This window comes from Arvicanthis niloticus, chromosome 21 (genome assembly GCF_011762505.2).
Source record: "Arvicanthis niloticus isolate mArvNil1 chromosome 21, mArvNil1.pat.X, whole genome shotgun sequence".
In the NCBI taxonomy this organism is placed as follows: Eukaryota; Metazoa; Chordata; class Mammalia; order Rodentia; family Muridae; genus Arvicanthis; species Arvicanthis niloticus.
The window spans coordinates 4,945,443-4,965,671 of record NC_047678.1 but is presented as its reverse complement, the minus strand read 5'-3'; positions in this window follow the sequence as shown (position 1 = coordinate 4,965,671).

Sequence of the window (20,229 nt, the reverse complement as noted above, 5' to 3'; positions counted from 1 at the left end):
CCCAACAGGAAATGGTGTGTATAGAACAGTGAGGTCCATGAGCCTTAAAGTCTAGTTTTCTGTAGATATCTAAGCATACCTCATCCTAGGCAGGACATACTTTCTCTGGACAGGACACTGTTTTTCTCTTGAACAAACTGAGCAACATTTAAATAGATCTGCTTTGTGCTTCAGGCAGTAATTTTCAAAGTATGTGTCCCCAGAACTGCTGAAGCATGTGGAGCTAGACAACAATGCCTGTTGACAGCTATGTTATAAACCTCCTGTGTCCAGACAGCGTCTGAGCGCGTCTGTATTTGAATGAGCTCTCAAGGGCATCCTGATAGATACAGCTGGAGTTTGAGAACCATTTTTATAGGGAAAGCAGAGGGAAAGGAGATGTTCTTTTATGTATAGGAATGGCTGCAGTATTTTCAAACTCAAATCTGGTGCTTGGAGCTTGTCATGCCAAGTGTACAGATGAGATATGGGGACTCTGGACCTCACACTGCATGTTCTCTAGAAAGAAACTATCTCAAAAGTGTGTGTGTGTGTGTGTGTGTGTGTGTGTGTGTGTGTGTGAAGGTCATGTTTCTGGGTACAGATAAGGCTACATGAATGTTTATTAGCTGGCCTGGTTGCTTCTGGAGAGTCTACTGTCTCTGTCACCTGTCTTCCTGTAGTATGCCAAGATTGCTGGCATTTACCTTACTGCATCCAGCTTTTATGTGGATTCTGGAGATCCAAACTCAGATTACTAGGTTTGTATAGCAAGTGCTTTTATCTGCTGAGCCATCTCCCCAGCCCAGAAATTATCTTTGTAATGGCCACAACTAGTTGTGGTCTGTTACAGTCCAGTTTTCTGACTAGTATGTCAGAAAATTTGAATGAGACAGAGAGAGACAGACAGACAGAGAGAGAGAGAGAGAGAGAGAGAGAGAGAGAGAGAGAGAGAGAGAAGAGAGAAGGAGAGAGAGAACAAGAGAACAACCAATGCCAGAACAACCAATGCAAGAACAATTTGGCAATTCATATGACATTCTTCTATTACATCCTATGATCCTCAGATTTCCAGAAAAAGGGGGAAAACTTGAAAATGCATAGTATAGTAGTCCCTTAAGAAGGACTAATAAGTGGCTTAAGTTTGATATTTGATATTCTGTATGAACATGCAATTACTTAAGCTAACAAGTCTCTCTACAAATTTAGGTTTTTTTTTTTTTTTGAAATTTTAGAAAATGGTGTGTATGTGTGCATTTACACCTATATGCTTGTGCATGTGTGTGTCCTTAGTGATCCAACCAAAAATCTGTGAATACGGCTTAAGAAATACTAACAATTTTAAAAAGGATTGGTCTGCAAGCAGGAGATGGTTTACGTAAAAGTAAAATAGAACTAACTACTTGAACTCTTGTACATCCTTGAGCACCTGGGAAGATGCTGTGCCATTTATTTATGGTTGTGGTGGTTGGAAAGAAAGTGGCCCTTATAAGCCCATAGGGAGTAGCAGTATTAGGAGGTGTGGCCTTGTTGGAGGAAGTAGTCACTGGGGACAGACTTTGAGGACTCAGATATTCAAGCCAGGCCCACTGTGTCTCACTTCCTCGCTGCCTATGCATCCAGATGTAGATCTCTCAGCGACCTCTCCAGCATCATGTCTACCTGCACAATGTCACGGTTCCCACCATGATGGTAATGGATTAATGGATTAAACTTCAGGAACTGTAAACCATCCCCACGTAAATGTTTTACTTTGTAAGAGTTGCTGTAGTCACGGTGTCTCTGCACAGCTAACTAATAAAATGGTCAATTTCCATTGGGTTTTTATGAAGTAGGATTTTGTTTGCAATGCAAGTCTCCACATCTTTCATTGACTTCCTAGATTACTACAAGTCAAACAAACTATTTCATCTTAAACGAACCTGTTTTTTTTTTTTTTAAACTTGTTTATGTGGAATTTTTTCTTGAACCAGATATGGAGCAATGTTAAAAATATACAGTGCAGATGAGGTAGTGGCCATGATGCCGGAGATAACTACTCCTGATGATTTCTGATGTGTCCCAAGGCACAGGCTCCAGAAAATGTACATTGGGCCAGTGAAATAGAACAGATTTCTAAAACTGTGATTACCCCAGTACAACTTTTGCCTGGGGACTAGCAGTCTCCTAAGTAATTACTGCATTGGTTCTGGTCCCTCCACTGGACTCAGAAGTTTGTTCATTTTCTCTTTGCTCTAGTGGCCTCGTTTTCTTAGGCAGTTCTCCTCCTTCTCCCTTCCCCAGCCATTTCATCTGTAGCTTAATTTCTGTTTTTAAGTATCCTTTTGATGAACTAGAAAGTTTGATGGGGTCCAGCAGCATAATTAAATCCATGGGCAGTGTCAGTTTGGGTGTTCCTTAGCTGCAGACATGTTGCTAGGATACTCTTAAAGACACAATTCTCTTGATTAACTGCACAAGCTAGATTGCCCAAGCAGCATTTTTATCTTTCATAGAAATACAGGTCAGGTTGCATTTAAATTTATAGCAAGATGAGTGCTATCCAACTCTGAATGCTTTTAGCATCGCAGAAATGTATTTAGGTATGCGCACAAAGAACGTGTATGGAATAATAATTTAGTGGCTGAGAATTAGTCATCTATTTTAGGGAGAGCTCAGTGTCCACGGATTTGAAGCTGAAAGAATTCTGAATTTAAATCACCACTGGGAGACCCTATCTCCATTGTGTGTGTGCTCTGCAGAAATCCCACTGGGGTTATTATGATTGTTATTATTTACTGGTGTATTTGATTCCAAAATTTCATACAAATTGCAATCATGGTCCCTGGTTGATTTAGTAAAATAAAACCAAGAAGCTTACAAAGAAAAATAGAAATCTAACAATAGTAATTGACTCCATATGGACAGTTGTTTTTGAGGTTAAGGACTGGCAAGTAGCTTTATTTGGGTGGTGTTCTAACAATTATTTTATGGCTAATAAAAATGAAGATATCAGTAACTGTGTCCATTGCCTGTCTATGATGCACTTGTTAATTTGTTGTCTTCATTTAGCAAGTGCTTTCAGGGGCTCTATTGTATATAACGCAAGCGCTAGGAACCATAAGAGGAATTTTAAATGTTGCTGTGACATCGATTTTCATTTTGCAACCATCAGTTCCATACTAATGCAGAAGATAGATTGCACAACTCAGGAATCGCAGATAAGACGTAATGAAAGAGTCAGTGGGAATCCACTACAGAAATGAATGGTAGAGTTATTTATGAAACAGCATTGACAGCTCTCGGTAATCAATTGGATGGGGGGTGGGGGGAGAAGAAGCTTTCAGTAACAGTGGCAGGAACAGCCATAAGGACTGTTAGAGGAGCAGATTTGAGAGGAAGTGACAAGTAGTTTCATTTTAATTTACCTTTTTTGGGGGGGGTCTATTTTGTTTTGTTTAGTTTAAGAGCTTTTTCGTAGCTGAAGCTGTTCTTGGGCTCTTGACCCTTCTTCCCTGATGCTCTGTGTGCTGATATTATAAGCATGTCCCACTATACCTGGCTTACAGCTTTTTCTCAGATGTACTGAGTTGTTGAACATGCATACAGGCATATGCAGGCAGCAAACAGAAGGCAAGTCTACAGCAGAGATGTTGATTTGGGGCTTTATTATACACATTTGGCATCTACAGTTAGGAATCTGCACAAGGTTATTGCAGTGACTCATTGGTCTGGTTCGAGGCCTCTGGCTTCTGCTACACTATCAATACTGGAACCTCACTGAGACTCTTGTACATCTTGTGGTTGCCTTGGGTCATGGAGACAGGTCTCCCACTCGAATGTCCTTGGGCCAGCTGACCTGCACCCACGACAGTATGGCTGGCTCTACTGTGCAAAACACAGGGGTTGAAACAGGGTTGTAATAACACTGAAATGATTGTGCCCATTAGCTTGTACCTTTAAAATGGTTTCCTTAAAAATAATTTCTCGTGAGAGCAGAAGAGCTGACCCTACCCCTCAGCAGCTGCAGTACTCGGGAGAGCAGGCCCTGTACCTCACTTGGGCAGCACAATGGAATGGACCCTGGTGGCGAGGGCATGCGCTGACCCTGAGGGGGTGAGCATGTGAGAGCTGACGCCATAACTTGTCTGCTGTGTGGTGTCGTAAGTGAAGGAGAGATGCCCTGCTCACCCCACCCTCTTGCTCCTCAGCACCCATGGCAAGCAGGAGCACTGTCTCTGCCCCTTGTCTGCACTGTCAGCTGTAACGCTCAGGAGACTGGGACCTGCCCCTTGTCTAGGCAGCACAGTAGAGCTAGCCATACTGTCATGGGTGCAGGTCAGCTGGCCCAAGGACATTCGAGTGGGAGACCTATCTCCATGACCCAAGGCAACCACAAGATGTACAAGAGTCTCAGTGAGGTTCCAGTATTGATAGTGTAGCAGAAGCCAGAGGCCTCAAACCAGACCAATGAGTCACTGCAATAAACGTTTGCAAGCAAAGAAGTGTGGACAAAAGGGTGTATATAACTATGGCACATACTGTGACATAATCAGCTTCCACAATGTGACTTTTTTCCTTTGGGGGCGGGTGCAAAGGCAGAGGGCATGTAAGGATACAGGGAGATGAGTGGGATTGGAGTGTATGATGTGAAATTTAAAAAAACGGATAAAAAGTTAAATGAAAAATAATTCCTCATTTTTACTCAAAGTTTTAAAAACACCTGACTTATACAGTTAATGAAGTCACAGGGCCCTTCTATCTTCCTGTTTATTAATAGGAGAGGTGCTTGATTTTTGAAGATTTTAGGGGAAGAAAAGCCATTCTTTTACCCTGAAAGGCTTGATCACTAATCATCTGACTCTGTTAAATTTTCCAAGTGGTGTTGAAGACATTTGAAGTTGTTTCCCATAGTTGATCCCTGGCAGACACAGCCATTGGGAAACAGGAAAATGAAATGAAATAAATCTTTTCTTCTACCGACCCATTTGAAGAGTGTTCTGCCTGCCTGTCTCCTGGCTGTGTGTCTTGTTCCGGGGATCCTCCTTTTCCCATGTCAACACCACAGATCTCATTAGTTCACCTTCTTACAGAAATCTATGGACCAACACAGTCTGTGGTTCAGAACATCGGATAACATGGAAAGATTTGCGGTATTTTCTTGCTCTTCTCCGCAGCCCCTACCCCTATGTGTAACTAAAGTCTTCCTGCTGATTTGCATAACAGGTGCAAATGGAAGCACTATGGACTTCTGTCTGCAGTCTAAGCTAGTATGTTTTGTATTCTGTGACATATGCAGGCTGATTGGGACCTTCCTCACTGTGGTGGTTGGGCTCATCTGTGTAAGTAACTCAGTTGTTTACACAAACACGGATTTCCTTTTTAAAAAAATACTGTTTGAGAATTTCATAGCTGCATCTAATGTGTTTCCATCCAGTCCCCCTTCTTTCCTCTCCAAGTTCCCCCCTGTACCCCCACCACTTTTCCCTAGTGTGATTGAGGAAGCCATGTGATGATGGAGAAAGACTATCCTTATGTTCACAAACCAAGGGATACTGAGAACTGTAATGGATCACCACAAGCAAGACAGGGGCCCTTAGAAAGCATGTGACCATACAAACACTTTGACTAAAACTTTGAATCTCCATAATTATAAGGACATACATTTCCATTTTTAAAGAAACATTTAAAATTGTTTATTTTATATACTGTTGCTTTGCCCGTTTTTTTTTGATGCACCATGTGAACATCTGGTGCCCTTAGAAGCCAGAAGAGGGAGTAGGTTCACCTGGAGCTTGAGTTGTAGGCAGATGTGAGCTGCTTTGTAGGTGCTAGAAATTGTAGGAGCTAAGGTGGGAGGAGTAAAGAGAGGAAGAGGAAGAGGAAGGAGAGGAAGGGGAGAAGGAAGAGGAGGAGCTAGGAGAGAGAGGAACGAGAGAGGCGAACATGGAGGCAGATGTTCATGTGTCTCTGCCAGTCAAAGGTAGTTGGTATATCTAGGTTGGGTATTGGGTTATACCTCTGATTGTAAGGGTATCTTGTTATTGATCATTACCAAATATGTAAGCCTTTGGATAATCTAAGCATTAGAGTCTCATCTGTGAGAGCCCATGTGGTTGGCGGGATAGTCTGGGCAATGCCCAGCCTTGCAGAGACAGCATGGAAGACTGGCAGAGCCATCTCCCATGCTGGAATCTCATGGGTGGCAGGGCTGGTGTCTCTGGCTGGCCGTTTCTAGCTGCTGCGCGAACGTGGCTTCATGGCTTCAGAACATGGCGTCTGATCTAGGCCGAGACGCTGCAGCCTAGACAGTCGGCTTGACCGGCAGCCGTTTATAAATAATTACTACAACGAGAAATCAAACCTAGGTCCTCTGGCAGAGCAGCCAGTGCCTCTTAACTGATGAGCCATCTCACCAGCACCATTTGAAAACATTTTTTTGACAATATAGCAGTTATACAAATTGATGAGCTTCATAAATAATTTTATTCAGATATATTGTGCCCTTTGAACTCACCCTTATACAGAACCTTTTAAAGCCAAGATATTTTTATGTGGATTTCATAGTGAATTTAGGAGTTTTGTACTGAATCGAATTTGACAGAGTTTGTGCTATGAATTATCTAAGAAAAGCCTTAAGAGCAAAATCATCTGATAATCCGAGACATGGAGTCAATGAGAACATACTTTGTCTCTACATTTGAAATGAACCATCCAGGTGTCAATATTTTAATGACAAGGACACTAGGACTTAAAAATATTTAAAGAACACACTTTTCATCCTGCTATTAATGAGAGGTAGAGCAGGGCTTAAGCCCACAGGCATTTCATTTCAGAGTCTTTAATGCTCATCTATAAATATTGAACTCATTCTGTCTGCAAACACAAACTGAGTGTCTCACGCATGTATCCGTGTAAATCTCAGTGCTCAGCCTTGTAAACTGGTGGAAGCAATATTTGAATTTCTGGACTGAAGATGAGGGGAAGGAACAGCGCCTGTATAGCATCTGATTTAGCAGTATATGTTGGAAAGCAATATGTGGAGCAATGAACTCGAAGAAAGAATAATCCAGGATAGAAGCAAGATGCATATATTTATAATATAATGGACACTGCAATATGAGTAAATACTTTGTGCACTTGAATGGCTAAGATACATATGTAGCAGAGGATGGCCTTGTCTGACATCAATGGGAGGGGGGCCTTGGTCCTGTGGAGCCTTGATGCCCCAGCATAGGGGGATGCTGGAGTGATGAGGCAGGAATGGGAGTAGGTGGGTAGAGGAGAACCCTCATAGAGGGAAAGGGAAAAGGGGAGGGGGATGGGATGGAGGATTTGTGGAGGGGTAGCCAGGAATGGGGGTATCATTTAAGATGTAAATGAATGGAATGATTAATAATAAAAAAAATTTCACCTCCTTTTCCTTAGCCGTTCAAGTGCACAAAGTATTTTTACTCATATTGCAGGGTACATTTCTATTTTTCAAAGCCACCTCAGTTACAGCAGTTTGCTGAGGCAGCTCCAGGAAGCCAACCTAATGAGCTTTTCCTATCATTACATAGACAGCATCTTCATCAGAAAGGAAGGAAGGAAGGAAGGAAGGAAGAAAGAAAGAAAGAAAGAAAGAAAGAAAGAAAGAAAGAAAGGAAGGAAGGAAGGAAGGAAGGAAGGAAGACAGACAGTGTCATGGTACTGCATGTATATGAACGTACTAGAGCTAATTGTCAGTCTGCTCTTGATGGGTATTTGTGCTGCTATTATGGATAATGCTTCACCACTTGCATCAGCTTCACATGGCTATACTTTGTGGGTCAGATTCCCAGAAGTGGGACATCACTGGTTAGCAGTTAATATGATATTGCCCTCCAGAATTGTATCATTTGCACAATCACTAGCCTACTTTGCCCATCTTATAGACATTTCAATATTGTATTTTCCTCACTCCAAGTGAGATGATGTTAGGCATCATTGATGTTACAACTGCCCGTTCAAATCATTTCTGTTATCAGGCTATTGATCTCTCTTTTCAGATGTGTTACACTACCCCTTTATGATATGACTTAGGGGAACCCCACCCACCCAACTTGAAGCCGGAGGTGTGCTGCGCTCAAAGAGAACCAGCACCCACACTGGAGGGCATACAACCAGCCGTGGCTTCAGTTCCACGGCATTCGACTCCTTCTTCTTGTCTCTGCGGGCATTGCATATCGCATGCACAGATGTACATGCTTGGCAAACATACACAGACATTAAAAAAAAAACACAAATCACAAACAAAAACCCAAAACCGAACATATAAATAAATGTAAATAAAGTAAAACCCTATATTTATTCTCATCTTTTGATCTTTCTTCTACTCCATCATATTTACCTTTAAAAGTTTTATCTATAATTTATTCTGAATCATTCTGGACTCAAAAGAATTGTATTTCACTTTCTACAGAAGTAACAATTTTTTTTTCTAAATGACTACCAAACTATCCTGACACCTTTTCTTTTCCTTTCTTTTCTTTCATTTCTCCTTTCTTTCTTTTTATTTTTTCTTTCTTTTTTCTTTTTAGTTTTTCAAGGCAGGATTTCTCTGTGTAGCCTTGGCTGTCCTGGACTCACTCTGTAGACCAACTCAAACTCAGAGATCCAACTGCCCCTGCCTCCTAAGTACTGGAATTAAAGCCATGTACCACTACCACTGGGCCACTGGGCTCTGACCTACCTTTCTTTCTTTCTTTCTTTCTTTCTTTCTTTCTTTCTTTCTTTCTTTCTTTCTTTCTTTCTTTCTTTCTTTCCTTCCGTCCGTCCTTCCTTTCTTTCTTTCTTTTTTTTTCTTCAGAGCTGAGGACAGAACCCAGGCCCTTGCGCTTGCTAGGCAAGTGCTCTACCACTGAGCTAAATCCCCAACCCTGACTATTTCTTGAAAGTCCATTTGAGGGTTTGGCCTGCTCTAGGGTCTAGATTCAATTCCTAGCATAACAAACAAACAAACAAACAAACAAACGAGTCAAAATTGGAGTTGGATTTGAAATTCCAACTTTTGAAATATAAAATTTATTATGTGAAAATTTGATACAATGCATTTTGAAATGTCATCTTTATAGCATACAGAATTATTATACACAATAGAAACTATTTTAGATTCCCATTCTGTTCTATTTGTTTCACCCCTATCCATGTGCCAATTGTTACCTTGCCCTTACAGGAAACAATTTATCTTAATGCGTCTTGGCACTAGGCTCTAACTTCATCAGACACCTAAAGTTTTTCAGTTGTTTAAAGTTGTTTACAGACACACACACACACACACACACACACACACACACACACACACACTTTAATGCTTTAAACACCTTAAATGTTTTGTTTGTTCTTGTTTTCAAAAGTCTTTATGGAGCTCAAACTGGGCCAGACCTTGTCATCCTAACGCCTCCACCTCCCAAGTGCTGGTATTACAGGCATGCACCCTCAAGCCTGTTCCCTCTTCCGTGCTGAGGACCAACCCTAGGCCTTTGCACATGCTAAGCAGACACTTAGGCTAAGTTACATTCCAGACTTAACTTAAAATATGTTTAACTTAAAAAAAAAAAAAAAAAAAAACCTTTGGGGATTTTAAATATTTATCCATCTATCCATTCACTCATTCATTCATTTGCTTATCTAGCTATCATCTATCTATCTATTGATCTATCTATAATCTATTATTAATCATCTATTTATTTAGTATGCATATGGGTGTTTTGTCTTCACATTATGTCTGTGCACCACATGTGTGCAATGCCTATGGAGACCAGAAGAGGGTGTCAGATCACCTGAGACTGGAGTCATGGCTGGTTGTGAGCTACCATGATGCAGATGCTTCAATGAAACCCAGTTCATCTGGAAGAGGAGTCTTAACTACTCAGCCATCTTTCCATCGCCTGGAGTATTTTTATTAAAACAACATTGATATGTCTGTAATGTTGCCTTGCATTTCTGAGGTTATGGCCTGTGAAGTTCTTCTATAAACTTCACTGATGTTGGAAGGGTTTATTGGATTGTTTTTACATAGTGTTTACATACTTCTTGGTACGTTTATTCTCAGGCATCTTTTGTGTTTTGTGTTGCTGAGGATAGACCCCAGGGCCTTTTGATACTGAGTGCTCTACCACTGAGCTATATCCCCAGGCCCATTTTTAATTTTCATTGCTACTAAATACACCATTTTCTTTCTTTTACATATATAAGCAGGACCACTGCTTATATATGTAAACATTAATTTTTGAGGTTTTGGGCTATATAAACATCTTGATAATGATAATTTTAAATCCTTATTCCCTTAGCACACCACTTGTACTTCTTTTGGTAAGTGCGTTAGCTTCTTGCTCCAGGGCTTGGAAACAGCACTGGAGTTGTCCATAACTGTGTCAAGCAGTTTTAATAGGGATGCATTAACTGTTTTCCCTCTAAATGTGGCTCTAACTTTGGGGCTGAGATAGATTTAGTTTTCCTTATGTTAAACAAACACACATATTTTCTCATTTTATTTAAGAATTTTAATCAAGAGCAGTTGTCCAGTTGTATTTCAAGTACATTTTTTGTGTGTGTGTGTGTGTGGCTAGCAATATGATTATGTCCTTGTTCATTCAGGCCTAATGGGGTGGATTGTACAAGAGATGTCTCTATTTCCACTGTAGCAGTTTTTTTTCTTCGTACAATATGCTGAAGTGGTATTCAATGCATAAAAGATTTATAATTACATCTTCGCTGTGAATTGGGCCATTAGCTTCAAGAACGTCTTTATTTTTGTGGATCGTTTATGCTTTGAGGGTTGAATTTCACTTTTCCTATTAAGATCTTGGTCCTGTTTTTATTTTATTTTATTTTATTTTATTTTATTTTATTTTATTTGAGTCCCATTTATTTTTAGCCTTGTTTTGTGATCCAGCTTGAAAAGCACTTTCAACGTATAAATTAAGTTACTTGGCATTTATTCAGATAAGTTTGATTTTTATTCCACGCTGTTTACTTTATGCACTCTTGTGTGAGCACTTGTTTTTTTTAAAATCTTTTCATTATATGAATTTTTCTTTGCCTATGTATGTACCTTTTGATATTAAGAAAGGTTGATGCGTTTTCTAGCATCTAACCTGCTTTCTCTCTACTCCATTGGCTACTGTCTACACTAGTCCCCTAACCAGGATGTTAACAGCTAGCATGCTTCTTTTCCCTGTGCTCCGTTCACCCACAAAAGATTTCCGTGGCATAACCTTTCTTATTCTTTATGTTATTGAACACTGCCATGTTTCTGCTACTTGGTTCATCAACTTTAAATGAAGTCTTTCAACTTTAAACTATTATACGTGAGGCTGAGAATTTCTTTCTTTGCTTCCCAACTTTATTCATTTAATAATGTCTATGCTATGAGGACATACATTTGCATTCTCTCCTGCTGTGTTCTTCTCTGGTGCTGGTCTTCTGCTAAATATATTCAGCACTCAGAGGCAATCCTTCTGGAGAAATGTAGGCAATCATCTTTCAGTACCAGAGGAGGTCTATCTCCCCACACTAGGATCTACATTGCCATTTGACTTCTGAGTTAGGTTCTAGATAGAAGGCAGAGGGTCAGCTTTCTTGAACTATATTGATTTTATTTATGTTTCCTGGAAATATCGAAAGTGACCTCAAGGTGAGACCTTGTGGACAAGCAGATAGTTGATTGGGAAAGAGCTTCCAGAAAGTAGGGAGAAGAGACCATGGAGAATGAAATGGGGAAAGACAATTCCGACACATATGCATTAGTGGATTGAGATTCATTGGAGTAAAATGGTCCCTGCTGATTCAGGGATATTGTAAATATTAAATGTTTCATAGAAATGAGAAGGAGACATATTCTCCCCATCAAACATCACCCTGACTGGGTGAAGCCCTCTACAAGTTGAGGATGTGTCTTTGGTTGTGATCCTAGCCTTTAACCACCAAGCCATCTCTCTCCAGCCCATAAATGGAGAATGTGTGAGCACCAAGTATGATCACTGCTCAGGTGAGCTGCTGCCCACAGAAACACAGTGTAGCCTACAAGGAAGCACATGCCACAGAGAGTGTGGCTGGAATCAGATGAGAGGAAGAAACTGAGATAACATGCAAGAGGCATCAGACACAGAATGATCCCTGAACTCCGCTGTAAATTCTGTCTTTGGCTAGAGAGTTAGGGCTATTTGATATTTCCAATTAATTTTAACTTGTAGCTTACTGTTGTTGGAATTTTTATTTTATTTTTTGTTTTTTATTTTATTTTTACTTGTGTGTGTGTGTGTGTGTGTGTGTGTGTGTGTGTGTGTGTTTGTATATATCAGAATGGTCACTCTGAAGAACTTATAGAGATTCTATTTTAGGGCTTAACATACCATGTAAGTTTGTAGGTTTTCTGTGAATATTTGTGTTTTGCTTGTAGCGTACATATTTCATCATGATAGTCATTTAAATTATTGTTTGTTCAAATACTCTATCTTCAGGTCTCTTCTTTGTCCTTATGAATTAGGAAACAGTAGTGTCCCATAGGGTCTTACCATGTAGCTCTGGCTGGTACTCACTACATAAATCATGCTGACCTCAATTCATAGAGGTCCACCTGCCTCTGCCATGATCAAAGGTGTGCACTGCCATATTTGGCATTTTTCCTTTATAATGTGATTTTGTCTAGTTCTTCTTATATATTATTCCTTTAATACATTTTCAGTAAGGTTAGGGGCTCTCATTTTAGAGTCTGGAGAGTGTTACTTATACCTTTTTTCTTTTCAGCTCATAAACCATTTGAGAAAGATACTTATACATCAGACTGGGATGAACTATGAGTTTCACTGAATGGAAAACTGAATTAAAGATAGCATCTTGTGTCTAGTTAAGATAGACTCTCTACTGTCCCCCCACTTTAACAAGTCATGAGTGGAGTACCTGGCTCGGCAAATAGCCTGCCTCAGAATTTCTAAACAGCTGGGGAAGTGATTGGAAGCTCATGCTGTGGAAGTTATACTGCACCCAGAGCCACGGCATACAACTGCACTGTGTTCTCTTCATTGGAAGAGTGCGGGCAGCCAGGGCTCCTTTCAAACACAGGCACTAACTCTGCCATTTAGCGACAAACTGGAGCTTCCACATAGAACTCATGTTCTTTTCCAATAGGAGGCTCTAAGAGTGTGGTGAATGGAGCAGTCCATGATGCTGCACCAATGCTTGCCTGGTCCATTCATCTTGAGGCAAGGCTCGCCCAGGAGAGCAAACACAGCAATTCTGGAGGCTGTGCTGAAGAGCTCTTGGATGGAGTGGGTCTTCCTCCCTCCTTGCCATGACTGTAATTTTTACCATCATAAAATCTCCCCATTTGCTTTAGTGCTTTCTTGGCTAGTTTGGATTTCTCCTTTATTTTTGTGCATCCTTTGATTCACACATTTTGTAAGATTTTTATTTTGGATAGATTCCTATAAAGAACATACAGTTTTGTTTTGTTTATTTGTTTGGTTTTTATTTTCAAAATCCAGTGGCTGGTGGTAGTGACACATGCCTTTAATCCAAGCACCTTCTAAGGCAGAGAGAGGCAGACAGATATCTGAATTTGAGGCCAGCCTGATCTACAGACTAAATTCTAGGTCAGCCAGGGGTAGGGCTCATTAGAGAAACCCTGTCTCAAAAACCCAATGATGATGATGATGACGACGATGGCGGTGGCGGTGGTGATGGTGGTGATGATGGTGGTGGTGATGGTGATGATGATGGTGGTGGTGATGATGGTGGTGGTGATGATGGTGGTGGTGATGATATGATGGTGGTGATGGTGGTGGTGGTGGTGATGGTGGTGGTGGTGATGGTGGTGATTATGGTGGTGGTGATGATGATGGTGGTGATGGTGGTGGTGAGGGTGGTGGTGGTGATGGTGGTGGTGGTGATGGTGATAATGATGATATAAAAATTCAATGTAAGTGTTCTTGCTTTTCACACATAGAGTTCTCACTCCTGGCTTTTGTTCAACAATAGCCATTTGATTCTTCTTTCTGTCATTGTTTTATTTATTCTTCATTCATAATTTGGAAATTATTAATTTGAGCCTTCCAGTCTGGGCCCAAGCACTGAGCAGATCCTGGGCAGCAGCTCTGCACCCAGTCTCACAGAACCCAGAGGAAGCGGGCCTCCCAGGAGCTCTAACCCGGGCAGTATCTTAGGTAAGGAGACAGCAATGCCCGCCCTAAACAGGGAGTAACTGGGATCCACTAGGACCCAGGAAGTCACTCCTGGACTGGAGCACTGGTTCCTTCCTGTCTGCGCCTGAGCACTGAGCAGATCTTGGGCCCCAGCTCTAACCCCAGTAGTAACACCCACCCCACACAGTTCTGATACATCCAAGATAATAGAAAAAAACAGACTCCAGTCAGAGACAGGGCAGGTAGCACTAAGAAGATTCAGATGGCAAAAGGCAAACACAAGAACATAAGCATCAGCAACCCAGGGAACTTGGTGTGGAACTTTCTCGTGTCATTGGGACCTCGACACGAGGAACCATGGAGAGGCGTTTAGTGAGCTACAACTGCTGCACCTAACTACCCACAGCCTGAGGAACCCCCAGAGTGCCCAGCCACACTACCTACAGCTGGTGCCACCAACATGGGGCTTGATCACCCATGCAACCAAGCAAGTACAGTAACCTCTCTCCCGCCGGGTGTTGCCAGGGCCTTTTTCTTTTCCCCTCCCTTTCATTTCTCTTGGCTGTGGGCTAGCTGGTTGCGATCCCACATGCCCCCTTCCCCGTCCTTCCTCGGCCTCTCAGCGGTCTGAGAGCCCGAGGGCTTGAGATCAGTCAGTCCTGGTCACCTCCAGGGTCCAGGGATCCCCAATCCAAGAGCTCTGTACCTCCCCCCCTACCCCCCTGCAGAATGAGACCGAGACTTCCTCATGCCAGGCAGGGGCCCCAATGCGCTTGCCTGGTGCCCTGAGTGGAGTGAACTCAGTCAAGACTCCCATACTCTGGTCTCTTTGGAGCCGTGGGAATCACAACAGCCCAACAAGATTCAAGAAGCCATACCTGCACCCAAGCACGAGCTAACCATTCCCCACTGATTCAATCAAGCTAGCCGACCCTGCCAAGTGAGTGACGCTCACCCTGTGGGGCCCCACCAGAGCTCTCCCTCTCGCCCCTCTCAGCTGTAGGCTGGTCCAGCCTGCTTGCCCCCAGTCTCAATTCTTCTGCGGCTTTCAGTGGCACCTGGGAGCCCAGGAGTCTGAGACCAGTGGATCCCCATAAGCCTTCTTGCCTGGGAGTCCCCATCCAAGAGCTCTGCACCCCATTGAGTGAGAATTCTCCCCACCAAATGGTGCCCAAAGCACCCCCCCAGTGCAGTGCAGAACCAACTCAGTCAAAGATTCCTCACTTCTGCCATGCTGAGCCACAGTTCCAGCTGACTGAACTGTGACAGACATACAGACCCACAACACAACAGAGACTCACAGCCTCGAGTGCTCACACGTGAGCCTACATCGTTCCCTACAGGTGGTAGAGTACGCAGGCAAAGCCAGCTCCAAGAGTGCCCCCCACCCCACTGGTGCCCATAAAAAAGCCTCTCCACAAAACTCCAGGACAGTGAGTAACCCCCAGCCTAGTTCACAAGACTAAGCCAGGCTTCTTTCTGTCTCCCACCTCTCTTTCTCTCTCCACGTGTTCCTTGCTAGCTTCTTCTTTCTAACTCTTAGCTACCACTAGCTCCTGCCTAGTTCAAAAAACTAGGTCCCTCTCTTTCTCTCTCCATGTGTTTCTGGTCAGCTTCTCTGCTTTAACTCCTCTCCCTCTTTCTCCCTGTCTCTCCCTTTCCTCCATGTGCTCTCCAGCTCAAGGGCAAGATGGCAGACTCCCTAGCCTCCACTTTGCCCATCCCCCCAGCTCCACAGAGGGGCCTCCTTCACAGCTAACAGCTGACTTTCAAGCTACAGCACCTGCTGTGACCCTAAGATTCTTTCCCTTGGCCCCTTTTGTTTTGAACTCTCAGGAACACTGACTTCAGTCTTGCACACTGCCTGCTAACATAGATTTCTTTCTCTCCCTCTCCCCACGAGTTCTCCAACTCGACAAGATGGTGGAGACTCCCTAATCTCCACTCTCTGCCCCTCCCCCAGAGGTCAGTCACTGCTAACTTCTCAAGATCCCTGGCTCCAAACTTTAGTCCCCAGCACCCTGCCAGGCGACAGGCTACAGCTATTTGGCTTAGCCAGCTTGCCTGAGGCAACAGGGGCAAAACCCTGCTTGCTACCCAATCCTGTGTTCCTTAGACAGTTTCTTTTGTGTGGTTAGAAGCTCCAGGTTGAGACTGGAAAAAAAATGCATGCCACCTGCCAGTCTACCTCAGAAGCTGCCAGCTCAAATCCAGCTTCCACGTGTCTCTCCCATAGACACAGTCTTTCATTCCTTCTGACTCTTGGCTCTCCTATCAAGCCTCTATGTCTTTTCCTCTAAGGTTTCTTCAAAGCTAGCCTTTTTCTCCTTCTCTACATTTAAGATTTCTAAGAAAAACAAAGGGGGAATACAGGACCTCTCTGCCAGAGCACCCAGATGCCACATGGCAGAGCAAGGCCCCTCCCCACTGCTTCTAAACCCACCATTAATGCTTCTTCTCCCCAACAGGAAGACCTGCAACAACGTTCCTGTTTTTCAACCAAAAATTTTAAACGTTTCCTTTTCTTCCTAACAGGAACGCCTAAAACAACAATGTTCATGATTTTCAACCGAAAATTTTTTTGTTTATGTTTAAATGTTTCCTTTTCTCTCTAACACTCGTGATATATGTCCAACACTTTTTTTTTCAATTTTTAAGATTTCTGTAAAGTTCAAAAGTCATCTACTCTACTTCCACAGGTAAAATCAACATGCTGATCAACATTTTTCAGCTCTTAATTAACAACTAGTTCCCTTTTACAAACTGTTGCTGCCTACCCCAGATACATAATTAACATGATGTTTTCTTCCTCAGCCATCCAAAGCAGACTCAAGGGTGCCTTCTAAGACTGAATTTCCTCAAACACTTTTGCTTTTCTAGGATCTCAATGACAGACCATGACGTGCTTGCTCCCAAGTAGCTTAACACTTGCTCCACATCCTTTGCAGACATCCCCCTGCCAGGGTGCTGCTTCCCTGTTCTGATTATCCTATAGGTGCTCTCACAAGTTCAGCAGAGACAACACAACCTCCTGGAACCTATCTGAGACACCAAGTTACCTTCTTCCAGCCACCTCATCTGACTGAAGACCCCAGAGATACATGCTGAGACCCAGACACACATGCTGAAGACTCCAGAGACACATGCCAGACCCAGAGACACTCACTACAGAAGACAGATCCAGACCTTCCAGCTACAGATGAACTCTGCCCTGGGTTTTATGGGGGGAGTGTGCATCTAGATCTATCCACTATCTGCCATGACATTAAAGCCTGTAAAAACCCATGGACTTTCTCCTGTCATTGGGGCTGCACCATGAGGAACTGTGGAGCCACAGCAGTCGTGCCAAACTTCCCCCTGGAGGAACTCTCAGAGTTCCCAACTAGATGGTTCCCATCCAACCCACAACTAGAGAAACTTTCAGCATTCCCAGCAACACTACCTGCAACTTGGCATCCTTAGAACCCCACACAAAAAAGTCTTGAATTCCCCATATCACTAAGAAAGCAGGATTCAGATTTAAAATCACTTCTAATGATGATGCTAGAGGACTTTAAGGAGGACATAAATAACACTCTCAAAGAAATTGAGGAGAACATAGGTAAACAGGTAGAAGCCCTTAAAGAGGAAACACAGAAAATCTTTAATTCTTAATTCTTTAATTACAAGAGAACACAACCAAACAGGTGAAGGAATTGAACAAAACCATCCACGACATAAAAATGGAAGTAGAAACAATAAAGAAATCACAAAGGGAGACTATACCGGAGATAGAAAACCTAGGAAAGCAATCAAGTGTCATAGACACAAGCATCACCAACAGAATACAAGAGATAGAAGAGAGAATTGCAGGTGCAGAAGATACCATAGAAAATATTGACACAACTGTCAAAGAAAATGCTAAATGCAAAAAGTTCTTAACACAAACATCCAGGAAATCCAGGTCACAATAATAGGATAATAACCTAAGGATAATATGTTTAGATGAGAGAGAAGATTCCCAACTTAAAGGGCCAATAAATATCTTCAACAAAATTATAGAAAAAAAAACTTCCCTAATCTAAAGGACAAGATGCCCATAAACATACAAGAAGCCTATAGAACACCAAATAGACTAGACCAGAACAGAAATACCTCCTGTCACATAATGATCAAAACACCAAGTACACAAAACAAAGAATATTTAATGAAGTAAGGGAAAAAAGGCCAAGTAGCATATAAAGGCAGACCTATAAGAATTACACCAGACTTCTTACCAGATACTATAAAAGCTAGAAGATGCTGGACAGATAGATATCATATAGACCCCAAGAGATCACAAATGCCAGCCCAGGCTACTATACCCAGCAAAACTTTCAATTACCATACATGGAGAAACCAAGATATTCCATGACAAAACCAAATTTATACAATATTTTTCCACAAACCCAGCATTACAAAGGATAATAGCAGCAGGAAAGCTCCAATACAAGGAGGGAAATTATACCCCAGAAAGAACAAGAACACAATCCTCTTCCAACAAATCCAAAAGAAGATAGCCACACAAAGATAATTTCACCTCTAATAACAAAAATAACAGAAAACAACAATCACTCTTCCTTAATATCTCTTAATATCAATGGACTCAATTCCCCAATTAAAAGACATAGGTTAATGGACTGGATATGTAAACACGACCCAGCATTTTGCTGCATACAGGAAACCCACCTCAGTGACAAAGACAGACTCTACCTTAGAGTAAAAGGCTGGAAAACAATTTTTCAAGCACCTGGTCCTAAGAAACAAATGGGAGTAGCCATTCTAAAACTTCCAGCCTGAGAACACAAAGGGAGGGACTCATGACTCCAGCTTTGAGGTAGAGGGTAACCTTGCCAGGAATCAGTGGAACTGGACAGCCTTGGTGCCTGAAAGTTTGGATTCCCTAGTGTTGGAGAATTTGAGAGAAGGGAGGTGGGAATGGGAGGATGGTGGAAGCACACCATTATAGAAACTCCCAGAATTATATGAATTAGACATGACAGAGGCAGGCCACCAGAAGACTGGATTCCAGAATTCAAACAAAAATTATCTTGATACTAAAATTTGTTTTGGGAATTGTATATTGCAGAATACACAGCCTTGGTGTATCTACTCATCAAGCAAGCTGAGCAGACCTGCTCAAACCTCTGATGTCCTGGAATTGCAGCTGGATGCAGTGAAGACACAGACAACAGAGGCTTATCAATTTACTCTTCTTCCTGCCCCTCTTCTAATATCTCAACGCCCATAATCAGCTTGAAGAAGTTAATAAAGCACCCCATTCCCTGGGTTTGGGGGCTGAGGTGGTTAATATTGGGCCTTCTTTCTAGGGAAAAGTAGTGGTTTTGTTGGAACAGGGAGGAATAGCTAGGATTTATTGCATAGCTATAACTTATTGGTAGAAATATGTATAATTGTTATTAAGATGAAGTTATAATTTTTTCAATGGTACAAAATTTACTTTGATTTCAAACTTAAGATTTTCATTGGTATGAGTTTCTTATTGATATAAAAATGAAATTAATATTGTTACTCTCATAGGCATTGTGCCTGTATAACACATTTAAGAACACAAGGCTTAGACCTAGTCCTTCTTTAACTTTTCTAACTGATTTGAAATGGTTAGCCTGTGAGTTAAGGGCTTATAGCAAATTCATGGCTCTGAGTTTATTGTTAGGGTGTTTTCTATATTTTATTTAGAAATAGCTGAGAGGAGTTAACAGACAACAGTCCAGATTGCCTTACATGGATAGTTGGTTTTCAAAATATCAGAAGTTCATATAATTGATGTTACAAACATTTCTGTATTAATGCTCATTTTGATTACAGACCTGTCTGCTCCTGATAGCTTCCTGTCTTAAATTCTAAGAAGAAATTGAGCATCTTTGGAGTTACTCCAGTTGTGGTGAGACAGCCACTAGGCACTAATTGCCTCTTTTCATCTACAGACAAATTACTGTCCAGAAAAAGACACACTTGCAGAATAGTCGACTGATTATATCTGCCAATACAGAGTAATCAGCCCTTAATAATTCTGCGTCACTAGGTCTGTCATTTGATCCTGGGATAGAAGGCTGAAGATTAAATG